Source organism: Neoarius graeffei, chromosome 16 (genome assembly GCF_027579695.1).
Source record: "Neoarius graeffei isolate fNeoGra1 chromosome 16, fNeoGra1.pri, whole genome shotgun sequence".
Taxonomy (NCBI): domain Eukaryota; kingdom Metazoa; phylum Chordata; class Actinopteri; order Siluriformes; family Ariidae; genus Neoarius; species Neoarius graeffei.
The window spans coordinates 13,788,830-13,797,810 of record NC_083584.1 but is presented as its reverse complement, the minus strand read 5'-3'; positions in this window follow the sequence as shown (position 1 = coordinate 13,797,810).

Sequence of the window (8,981 nt, the reverse complement as noted above, 5' to 3'; positions counted from 1 at the left end):
TGTTAAAAGTGTCATGTAAATGCCTCATGGTAGGAAACAACTGGTCCCTTGAAGAATGTGCTGGTCATGTGTAGTAAGTGTGGGTAACTATTTGCATCACTCACTGCAACAAAGCCGTGTGTGTGTGTGTGTGTGTGTGTGTGTGTGTGTGTGTGTGTGAAGGAGAGAGAGAGAAAAGAGTGTCTGTGTGTGTATTCCTGTGTGTGCCTGCGTGTGTGTAAGAGAGACAGAGAGGAGGAGGGAGACTGTGTTTTTGTGTGTCTGTGAGCCTATGAGGAGGGGTGGGGTGGGGCAGTGGTGCCTGTGGTATTGTCCTAGAAGGGCCTACTGCAGCATTGACTTACATGTTGTGGTACTTGGTTTGGCTGCTAAAGGGCATCAGAGACCTTGGAATGACAGTCCAGAAATAAAATGCTAGTCAGGATGAATTACCGTGTTTGGCCACAAGAGAGCCACACAGAGCCATTCATGTTAGTATCTGTGTATCAACACACACACAGAGAAAAGAGTGTGTTTGTGTGTGTCTGTGTGTGCGCCTGTGTGTGCCTGCGTGTGTGTTTGAGACACAGAGAGAGGAGGAGAGAAACAGTGTGTTTGTGTGTCTGTGTGTGTGTGACGCGCACACACACAAAAGGCTCCGCCCATGTGTCAAACAGCTGCTCCCTCAGGCACCAGACCACCCACTGAGCTCTGTGTCAGTGAAGCGTGCACGTGCTGAGAAGGAGGGAGAGGCAGACATGTGCTCTCTGCATTGTACAATTTTGATTGGCTGCTGTGCGCTGACAGTTTGGTCAATCCCTACAAAATTCAACTCCTGCATGCAGCAATGTCAGAAGATGATGTATGCCGAGTATTACAAATAGCATGAATAATGTGCATTTTGTTGCCATTGCAGCGCCCCCTTTGGGCCGATCTGGATGAAATTTTGTATAGACCCTTTCAAGACACTGATAATCATGTGTATTGAGTTTTGTTACAATCCCTTAAACCGTTTCCAAGATATGATTTTTTAAGCATGTAAAATTATATAGTGAAAATTGATTGTCATATAACCTCGGAACAGTTTATATTACGAGAAACGTATTTTGTAACTTTTGTCAGCCATGTCTGTAGATGAAATATACCAAATTTGGTGACATTCCCATAAACTGCCTAGGAGGAGTTCGTCGTCGTTTGTGGCTATGCATTTCTCACAAAAGTGAAAGTACCTCACTTCCTGTTGGGCGTGACTAATGCATTGGCATTGCTTTTTTGTTCGGCTTAATGAGATACATGTGCGTACCAAATGTCCTTCCACTACTAGAAACTATATGCCAAGCAGGCACCTTAATGCGAGAGGCAAAAATCACAACACGTTAGGGGGCGCTATAGAGGCCCTGAGGCCCGCCTGGATCTGGGCTTTTGGTTCTCAGTAGCGGTGGCAGTCTAAGAAAAAGGAGCCAAATTTCGTGCGTTGTCGACCATGGCAAGCGCCCCAATAAGGGTCTTGTAAAGAGTTTGCTTGCCAAGTTTGACAAATCAGAAGCTGCAATATCATTTTTGCCATAACCAGCACCCCCAGGGGCGAAAGTGCACAAAATTTGGCGTATGTGTCAGGTGAGCTATGAAGAGTTTGCGTATGAAGTTTGATGACAATTGAGTAAATAGAAGATGAGATATAGATTTTTGAAGAATAAATTTTTTGGTTTTTCCCATGTCAGTAGGCGGCGCTATGCTGTACATGAGCGATTATGAGTTGGAAAAATAAGCGTCTACAACAGCAACGTACTATCACAAGGTAGTGGTGTGAAGGAAAAGCATTATGGAATTATTTACCAAAAACCCGTTTTGGAGCAATTGCGTCGGCCAAAAACAGCGCCCCCCATGGACGAAAATTCCCAAAATGTGGTATACATGACATGGGAGGTAGTAAGAGGGTGGCCGTGAAGTTTGACCAAATTTGAGGAAAGATTGGATTTTTTGCCCAAAAATAGCGCCCCCAGTGGCGAAATATCACAGAAATTGGGTAACATGTCAGAAGCCCAATGAGTGATTTGCGTGTGAAGTATGAGCAGTTTTGAGCAATTAGAAGATTTATGAATTTTTAAGCATGTAAAATTTTGCATTGAAAATTGATTGACGTATAACTTCTGAACGGTTTATCCTACGTGAAACGTATTTAGTAACTTTTGTCAGCCATGTCTGTAGATGATGTGTATCAATTTTGGTGACATTCCTATGAACGGTCTAGGAGGAGTTGCGCCGTCTTCGTGGCCATGCATTTCACACAAAAGTGAAATTACCTCACTTCCTGTTGGTCGTGGCTAATGCATTGGCATTACATTTTTGTCCGGCTTAGTGAGATACATATGCGTACCAAATGGCATGCCACTACTACAAACTACATGGCAACCAGGCACCTTAATGCGGGAGGCCAAAATCACAACGACTTAGGGGGCGCTATAGAGGCCCTGAGCCCCGGCCAAGTTTGGGCTTTTGGTTCTGAGTAGCGGTGGCAATTCTCGGAACTGGTGCCAAATTTCGTGCGTTTTCGCCCATGGCAAGCGCCCCGAAAATGGCCCAACAGCTGAGAAAAATAAAGAATAGTGAACTCTTACAAGATCAATAGGGCCTTCGCCCATTCGGGCTCGGGCCCTAATAAACAGCTTTGAAACATTACTTTGATTGTTTCTTATTTTCCCATTATTTTAAATTTAAGGGAAATTATTTCACCAAACACCACTAAATAAAAACTAACAGTTTAAGCAAACCCTTGAAAAACACTTGAAAAAAAAATACGATCATGTTAAGTATGTGGTACAGACTCCAAACTTGTGGTCATTATCTCCAAACTTCTTAATATCTAGAACCTGTTTATTAATATGCATTTTGAAAAATTATTTATTTCAAGGTCTCTGCCACTGCACGCTCTGTCACAGTTGCGCTGATTGGTCAGAGCGTTGGCCTATACGCACAGTTTGAAAGACAGCAGGTTGTCCCTCCCCACCCCCGTCGGAAATGTCTACAGATCGAGGCCAGACTAAATATTCACATTTAGTCTGGCTTGCCAGGCTAGGTGCAAACCACTTTTTGGGAAAATCCGACTAAACTTGCAGGAGAAGCATTTTATTGATTTTCACAAAATCCAAAATGGTGGACATTCTGTTCTGGTGGACATGACGTCATAGGGTGCGTTGGATTCGTCTTGGCCCAAGGATTCTAGGGATACCAAGCTTTTGACAATCGGGCGTAAGGTTCAAAAGTTACAAGCAGAAATGTACCTCAAATTGACCTGTTGGAGGCGCTAGAAGGGTTGAGCTGGGGATCTGGATTTTTTTGTGGGGAGTCCTGGGATAGACTAGAATCTGTGAGAAAAATTTGAAAACATTCCTATGAAGGGTTACCGAGATATGAGCTCACTTCCTGTTTGGCGACTTTTAGGACGCGTTTGATTGGCTGTCACGGCCAAACGATAAGAGATATCAAAAATCTTTTCATGTTTTGTGTGAGGCTCAGTCCAAAGATGTTATATACCAAATTAGAGAAAAATTGGTCAAGAATTGAGGAAGGAATAGCATTTTTAGTGTTGGACAAAATTCAAAATGGCGGGAAGACTATCCTGGCGGAAAATGACGTTGGATTCGTCTTGGCCCAAGGATTCCAGGGATACCAAGTTTTTGAAAATTGGACGTACGGTTCAAAAGTTACAAGCAGAAATGTACCTGCAACTTTGACCTGCTGGTGGCGCTAGAGGGTTGGGGTGGGGACCTAAAATTTGTTGTGGAGAATCATGAGACTGTCTAGAATGTGTGCGCCAAATTTGAGCATTTTCCTACGTACGGTTCTATGGGCTGCCATAGACATCCCTAAGGAAAAAGTTGAGTTGTGAAAAATAAGAAAACCTACAAACACATTAGGGGCCTTCGCCAGCTTCGCTGCTTGGCCCCTAATTAACCTTTTAACATCTTTACAGGCGAGCGTCAAGGTAAGTGCAATGGTAAGTGGGGGTCAGTCTGTCGCTGTTAGGGCTAGCCACAGTCAGAGAGACATGAGGTACAGTGAATTCTCTAGGAATCAGTGTATCTGCATGTCCCTGACTTTTCTTGCTTTTGAGAATAAGGGCTGTCACTTTAACACAGCTGCCCTCGATAGAGTGCTGGCACAGGGAGATTCACTCTACGTAGCAGTGAAACAGCTGATCCTGGAGAGAAGATACAATGATAACCATCTTAGCGTTGATGAAATGCCAAAACAAGTCCTGACAGACAAATATGTACGATGTCCCCATGGTCCGACGCTAAATGTGGACTCAAAGCCAGCAGCAACGGAAACCAGGGTCTCATTTCCCTTGCTGAAGAGCTTCAGTGTCTGTCACGTCATGTTAGACATGCGTTTATCATTGTATCTCCAGTGTATTGCAGTTTTCCATGACAAATCAGGGAGGTATGGTGTGTTTGATTCACACGCCAGAAATTGGTCAGGTCTACCACACCACTACGGAACTGCAATCATGAAGACCTTCACTGAAATCAGTGACCTGGCTGAGCACCTGCTCAAACTCTTTGCAGGTCGTGGACCTTCCGCCACCTACGAGTTTGTGCTTGTGTCATTTGAAGCCGTCGGTTCCAGTGAATGTCTTCAGCAATCGTCGGTAGAAAAAGTCTCCAGGACAGCTCTCCCTCCAACAAATGAAAATATCGTAAAACTAGGTAAAAACCAGCGACAAAAGGCCAGAAGAAAAAGTAGCAGCAAAGACCAACATGCACCAGTGTGCCACATCAAAAAAAGGAAGCTCAGTATATGAAAAAAATAAGTACGACAATTGCCCGGAATTTAGAATGGAAAAAATAGAAGCAGACAAAATATTCACAAGACAGTAATCATAGGAAACAACAGTTACCGTCTTTCAGACATTATTATTCAAAAGCTCAAAGAAAGGAGAGAGAATTCATTATCCAAAAGATATAAGGAAGATCCCACATTCCAGAATAGACAAAAAAAATTACATTAAAAGACAAGTATAAGGCGGATCCTGCTTTTCAGAGTAGACAGAAAATGTATATGACGACAAAGTACATATCCAACCAGAGCTTTAGGCAAAAGAAAAGGGAGCGTTTCAATGCTAGGTACCACAGTGATCCTGAGTTTAGGTTATGCTGTATCCAACGCTGTAGCCAGCACAGAGTAACCAAACTGTCCACAAATGCTACTTTTTGCATCTTTAACAAGATGCAGAGAGCATTAAGGATCAAAAGAAAATATAGGAAGATAGTGCCCCCAGCGCCCTACAGTGCGCACATTTCACTCACATTTGCGAGCAAATTTTTCGGCATGCAGACGGGAAAAAAAAAAAAAAAACGCATTCATGCAAGGGCTTCTTGCGGCCGACAATTTAGGAAAGCACTGAGCACAGACACGACGAGTTTAACATTCTAAAGTGTATCAAACGTTAAACTGCAAAGTATGTCAATCCAGTGCTGGATAGCCTACCTAATATAGTGTAACGAGTAACAGCCTGTATTGTTCCAAGTGTGTGTGTTCTGCCTGCGCCTTGCTCCCTGTCTGTAGTTGCGTGCATTGCCCCTGCCTTGCATTGCGGTGGTTCCCACAGTGGCCGGGGGTGGGGTGGGGGGGGGTTTACATTTTTCTTGCCATTCTGCCATGCTAGTGTGTTTTACCAGGACATGATATTTCAGCATTTTTATTCTTCTCGGTCTGTAGCTTGAATAAGTTTAGGCTACTGAATAACACTTTCAGTTAAAGTTGAGTCTGGTGCTTTTATGCCGACGCTACAATAGCCTACCATCACAAATATCCCCATAACATTTCCCGTTTTCTACTCATCTTTCTGTGATTGCTCCTCTTTCCCATGGTTGTGTGTGTGGCATTAGGTGGGAAAAGTGCTTTTTAGGGATTAATCAGATTAACAGAGCTGGTTTGGACCGAGCTGAGAAATATATTCGCTATGCAGAAAATAACATTTTTTAAAAGCAATGATGGGGTGGAAACAAGAATAAAAGAATGGACGAGGAAGAAAGTGTAGTGAAGAAAGCTAGAACGGGAGAAGGTGCAGGAAAATTATAAATTCAACCCTCAGTGGTTAAAAGATTGAGTGGCTGGAATATCATGCTACTACGAAAATGTTCTACAAATTTTGTAGGGCAGCCCTGTCAGCAATGGCAGGCTCCACATTGTGACCGGGAACCCGAAGCGTGATGGAGTGGTGAAGCACGGCAAGTCTGGTAGGCATTGTCGCTGTCACGATGTATATATTAACCGTACACAGACCAATAATGCAGGTACACTTCAAGCTGATGTCACCAAACAAGTGGCCATAGCCAATCAGGAAGCGCTGCGGCAACTAAAAATCAAGTTCAACATAGCATACGTGATTGCAAAGGAAGAAATGGCAAAGTTCCCAGCATTGATTGCCCTGCATCATAAAAACGGACTAGATATAAATCCGACTTATGACAGTGACGTCAGGTGCGCCGAAATGATCGGCCAGATAGCTGAAGATATGAGACGCTCTGGCTGCCCAGGTACAAGCGGCATCCTACCTCTCTATCCTTATTGACGGCGACACAGACACATCCAACCAAGAGTGTGAGATAATCTACGTGCGGTTTGTAGAGGATGGCAGACCAGTGATGCGTCTTGTCAGCCAGCAGGCTCTGACACATGCTCATTCTCAAGGTGAGTAGCTTGCACATTAATGCTTGCTGGTTCCTTAGAAACAGTGAATTTTTTTTTTTTTTACAGCCAGTACTATCTGCATTATTTTCCCCAACCATTGGGACATGCAAATTATGTCATTTAGAGAAGTCAGCCTTTTAGCAACTTTACTCACTGAGTTGGCAACACTGCACACACGCGCGCACAGTGTCCATACTCACAAATAAATAAGTACACAAATAGATACATAAATGTATACATAGATTATAAATAACATTCTAAGTATTATAAATAGGTATTGGTTTAATTACAACATGATTCAGACCTACATGGACAAATATACATAGTCAATTAACAGCTATTCTTTGAGATTGAATTCTCTTTTATATAACTTAAGGTGTCCTGGATGGAACAAATGCAGCATTTGATGCTCTAAACGCACCCAACTGGAAGGCCAAGTGTGTGGCTTTTGGGGCAGATGGGGTGTCAGTGAACATGGGTGTTCACAGGGAAGTGAGCGCTCTTTTGAAAGAGACAGCCGGGAATCACATCATCCCGATTCATTGCATGCCTCACAGGTTAATGTACGGTTTATCCGGACTATATTACAGAATCTCATGGTTGATGTATGCAGTGATTCATTTTTCAATTTCTAGGTTGGAATTGGCCACTCTCAACCTTCAGACGAGTGAGCCAATGGTGGCCAAGGTCTAGGACCTTCTCCACCTTGTGTGGAAAATGTACCACACCAGCCCCAAATCGAGGCAAGAGTTAAATACACTGGGTGAGGAGCTAGGAGTTAAGACCCTAACTCCTTCCAGTGTAAAGGGGACAAGGTGGATACCTCATGTGCACCGGGCACTGTCTGTTCTCCTCCGGTCAGCCAAAGGAGGGAGCCTGGCCACCGACAGTGGCCAGTATGCCGTAGTGCTGCACCACATGGAGCACCTTGCCTGCTCAGCAGACAGTGCTGAGGTCAAAGGTCAGGCAAAGGTGGTGAGTTCTGAAATTGTAAGACATCCCGTATGATAGTTGCTTGGTATATTATAAATCACTACTGTTAACAAGGCATTTAACTTTTTTTTTACCTCTTCAGATTATGAAGGAAATGCAAGAGGTAACCTTCTGCACATTTAGCCATTTCCTGGCAGATGTTTTTAATGAGCTGGCCTCTATAAGCTGCATCCTGCAAAAGAATTACCTCATTCTACCTCAGGTCATCTCAGCAGTCAGGAAGACAGTCATGGTACTGCAGGGAATGAAGACAGCACCTCAGAGAGGAGGCATGCTATGCAGGTTCCTTGACTGTCAAGGGCAGGAAGAGGTCTCATTTCAGGTTTGTTAGGGATACAGTAGGGTGAGTGTAGTGCAGCAGCTTGATGAGGATTGATGCCTGCCTAGTCTTTGTTACATCTCTCTTGACCTACAGTTACATTTGAATGTTGGTGTTGTGAAAGTTAACAGATGCCGTACAATTCCCCTGTGATGAGTAACTAGGTCTGTCTGAGTCTGTCTGTCCATACAATGTTGTTCAGCCTCAAGTTAGAACTCTACAGCACCACTTTGCAATACAAATTGTTTTGTTCTTTTTTCTTCATTATTTTGTGAAGGGTGTACCACTGTCTGGGGATGTCACGGCAGTGCAAAAAAGGCTTCAAAATAACATCACCACAGCCATCACCACCACCGTGGAAGCCCTCAACTCCTGATTTGGAAGTCTTATAGATGATTCCTGTGAGGAGTTCAGTGCTGTGGATGGATTCAAAATATTTCAGCATGACGCGTGGCCCCTCCTAGAACTGCCACCTTATTGTGGTGGAGGAGTTTGTGTGCTTGAATGATCCTAGGAGCTACAGTAGGAGCCTTCTACTTTTTTCCTCTCCGTGCGGATACCGTGCGGATTCCTGCCGTCTCCCATGCGGTTTCCATGAACCCCCCTTGTTCTATGCAAAGTCTAAACACGCCCATTCATTGCATTACATAGTGCCGCCATTAGAGGGCGCTCCTCTCACACGAAAACCAGAGCCGTGTATCCATTCAGGACGGGAACAATAACAAAGCCCCTAAGGTCGATTGATCCCAGGCATACTTCCAGTGAAAGTTAAACAGTCAGCTGTACCCTACATGAGCATTTTTTTCTGCTGCATGGTCTACATTTCCTTGTTGTTGGTCATGTAGTCATTTACCAATTCTGGCAACATGTGGTTGAAGTAAAATTTACAAAGATGCTGAATTTGTTGGTTTGTGTAATTTGGGTGAAATGGTATGTCTAATTCCAAGTAGGGGCCTGGACGAATGAAACTTTAATGGTTATTTTCAAAGATAAT